This window comes from Saccostrea cucullata, unplaced genomic scaffold, assembly GCF_032062105.1.
Source record: "Saccostrea cucullata isolate Sc308-1 unplaced genomic scaffold, CSIRO_AGI_Scuc_v1 ctg8010, whole genome shotgun sequence".
Taxonomy (NCBI): Eukaryota; Metazoa; Mollusca; class Bivalvia; order Ostreida; family Ostreidae; genus Saccostrea; species Saccostrea cuccullata.
In genome coordinates, this window is record NW_026927361.1 from 26,364 (window position 1) to 30,088 (window position 3,725).

Here is a 3,725-nt window from a genome sequence, read left to right on the forward strand (position 1 = left end):
TGTTAATTTTCACCCAAATTTCTCTGATAATTTAACACTGATTAACTACTCAAAAAACGACAGATTTTCTCAAAACCCAAACAATTCCTATTGCATAGAGAATTCAAACATACTTAACTTTTTAATTAATTTTGAATTTAAAAATAATAAGCGTCTTAACCCTGTTTAAAATGAAGATTTTTATGGTACCTTTACATCCGAAACGATATTTCTGTAAAAAGAGACATTTTTGACGGGTTGCTATGGCAACATTGCATGTTTGACAAGAAATCTTTTATTATCAAACATAAATTATAATCTTGAATTTTTATATTAAATAAGTAGTTTATGTTTAAATGATTGCTTTTGAGTCTAATGCTGCATTGAAATTGAATGAAATTCCCCCTTTATTTGCCCTTTCTTATGCTTTGTTTTCCTGGTTTTAATGACGGCCCTGTTACTATAAATAGAACAAGCTATCAATTTTCTCACCTCATTATTAATTATCAGTGATGTGTACCTTATCAATATTTAATGAAATAATGACATTTAAAAATACCTTAAAAATTGATTTTTTACAATTCTGCCTGGTTTTCTCATAGAACCACTGTTAAATTTAATTACATTATATCAATACTACTGTTATAAGCAAAACGAACTTAAAAATATATTACTAGTTTATCAATGGCATAAGATCTGTAAGCACTTACTGTTACAAAAGTCTCCTGTCCAATTCGATTTACATCCATGATGGCATTCTCCAGTATGGAAATCGCAAATGTTATATTTACAATATGGACTGCAGGTTTGATTACAATATGAACTGTAATAGCCATTTTTGCATGCAGAGCACGCACAGAAATTAGATCACAATTCTTTGGATTACATTGCAAACTACATGGATGCTCACATTTGGGTCCATAATAAAGTTCTTTGCATCCATAAGTGCAATATCCAGAGAATTGATTACATGTTGTATCTCGACAATTATCACTACATGCAACAGCTTTAAAAAAGTAAATTTTGTTCAAAGGTTTAACTTTAAAAATGATTTATAGTGTTAAGTACTTTTAAGAATCATATTTATCAAAACAAAAATAAATTCCATTTATTTCACTTACGACATGAACCATTAATGATACTGCAAGTAGAACATTGACAATTTTTGCAAAGCTCTCCAAATTTTCCTATGCCGCAACCTGCAGATAATATATAATGGTTAAAATTCAACAAAACTTTCATAAAAAAGTTGAGCCCACACACAAACCGTCTTACACACAAATATACCCTCATATACACCCTTACACACCCTCCCACACATACCCTCATTCACCCTCTTGCACACACTTGAATGACTGCAATATCACGCTAAAACGAGTTTTCTTACCCCAAAGGAAATTATGATATTAAAATTCATAAAAAAAAGATCAATCTTTTTTAGAAAGTATCTAAAAAGAAAAACAAAAATAGCTAGCGAGACAAAATACAGAAGAACAGAGAGACAAAAATAATACTCAATGCAAATGAGTAACAATTACCATAGACTTCTATTTCACATATTTCTAATATAGACCCTTTTATTGGATTATCTTCTGGAGCGTCATAAGAAGTCCCCACAATGATGTATCTCGCTGTGTGCCTACAAGAAATGTCTATGAAAGCTGGGGGCACATCTGGTTCTTCAGTTTCGTCCTTGTAACAGCGTATTCTTTGTGATGTAGAAGTTACATCTGCTGACGAGTTAGACACATCTAAGTAGAATTGACGACACCGGTAAGGAGGCCAATTTGCTAAAATTATATTACATAAAAGGACCAATTAATATATCGCACTGTAATATGTGCAACATAATCAAAATATCCATGAAAAATTCACTAAGACGTAACACAATCTCAAAAACATGACTACATTTAGTCGAGTACACAAAAAAAGAGCCAGCTAACTTTTCAAGCTCTACCGCCATGTGTTGTCTGTTTATGGAATCAATGACATTAAAAAGTTCAGCGCTTATGTCAAAGCTAACCACCAAAGGAAAAGATGTGCATTGAATTGCCATATTGGTAATCTCTGTTATTTCAATGGTTACCAGAATTACAATTACAATTTCTATGATGTTTTCTCCTGCAAAATTCGCTAATAATGAATGTAATAGTAGATCTTTGAAACTTCCGGTCATGGTTTTAGATGAAAACAATTTGAACTGGTCGATAATTTGTCTTTTTTAAGTTTGACATAACGAAGTGGACTGTGTTATTGAGCGTAAAGGGGAAATGTTATGTTAGCTTGATACTATTGTACAGTTTACGTATTTAACGTATAAAATAGCTCATGTCCCCTTTATATAACAGTGATTGTAATTGTGGTGGGTAGTAATATGCATTGCACCAAAGTGCTTCTTTTCGCTCTTTATTTGAATCAAACATTCTCATCGTGCAAAACAACATCTCGTTCATTGGCTGATTTTTTCAAGCTGATTGGCAGGGGATAGAGTCAAAGACACAAAGAAACACAAAAACTCGTCCACGTATTCTGTAAACTTTAACTTGTACTACAAAATAAAAGGCTATACCGATTCAATCTTATTGGCTACGCCTTCACGTACTACGATTTTATTTGACGGCAATTTTTTATTCCTTTGCGTAATACTTAGTAACCCATTGTCATGCATTTGCAGACCAGCCTTACCTTTTCATTGCAAGGGTATAATTTCAGTAAATTTTTGAAGGAATTTCAGGGGTAAAAGCGTAATCAATCATGTTTCCTATTTTGTTGTATTTACTATAACACTTTATTTTCTTTCATAACAACCGAAATCGTACATTTCTAAACAAAGTTGGGAAAAAAACTTTTTTTCGAATCGTCTATTGGCCAAAAAAAGTGTTGTAAAATACCAGTATCCTATATTAAACTCGAAAAAACCGTACACCCGTAATGAAGCATTTGGTCAATTTGTATCAAATCACTTCATTGAAGGCTTGCGTTTGCATGTTTACACAAATCGTACATAATAACACTTTATTTTATTTTATTAACACACAAATTTCTCTATCTTGTTCCAAGCAATGTTTAAATAAACAAAACTGAGCATAGAAATGGCTGTACTTATTGCAATATCATATAATAGTTTACGTAAGTAGTGCCTTCTCGTTTTCTTCTGAATCTTCGCCATACCAGTTTGCATATAACTACTAGATATATTGCGTTCGTTTACGAACTGGTCATCTATCAATTACTTTTACTAGAAGTTTTAATTTCATTTCAACAGGCCATGCTTTGTCTCTAAATTTAGACGTTCAAAGTGGATTTTAAACCAAAATATCAAAAAGGTAAAATTAATATAAGTGGCGTAATAGCGTAAATTTGTGGTAAGAAGCGGAAGAATTACGCCAAAAGCGGAAGGGTAGGCAGGTCTGCATTTGTTATTTGGGTTTTTCACTAATCAGCACTTAGGAAGAGAGCCAATGAATAAATGTATAAGTGTCACATTTAAAATCTCCTAATCTAACACGCAAGTAATTTGTTTTCACCTGTGGGGAGCCTCCATTTTTCACTGGGTTCATTTAACCCCGTTTTATACCTCAAATCACCGGACCTTTAAAATATTGGTGAGCCCGTGCTTCAGTTTGGACACGGCAGTCCAGGTAGAAAGGACGTTTTCAAAACTTCTCCAGATTTATATATTTGATTTGTATTATACACATGGCACACCATTGAGGGTATTTCAATCAGCCCTTATTTAGAATTTA

General features: G+C 32.6%; 1 long non-coding RNA gene across 1 annotated transcript; it reads right to left on the reverse strand.

Annotated features, from left to right (window-relative positions):
• Positions 1-890: 890 nt before the first annotated feature.
• LOC134274209 (uncharacterized) lies at positions 891-1,738 on the reverse strand. Its single transcript, XR_009993566.1, has 3 exons — positions 1,518-1,738; positions 1,101-1,178; positions 891-985 (listed from the first exon to the last, which is right to left on the reverse strand). It is a non-coding gene; the product is annotated as an uncharacterized LOC134274209 (long non-coding RNA).
• Between the last annotated feature and the right edge of the window lie 1,987 nt (positions 1,739-3,725).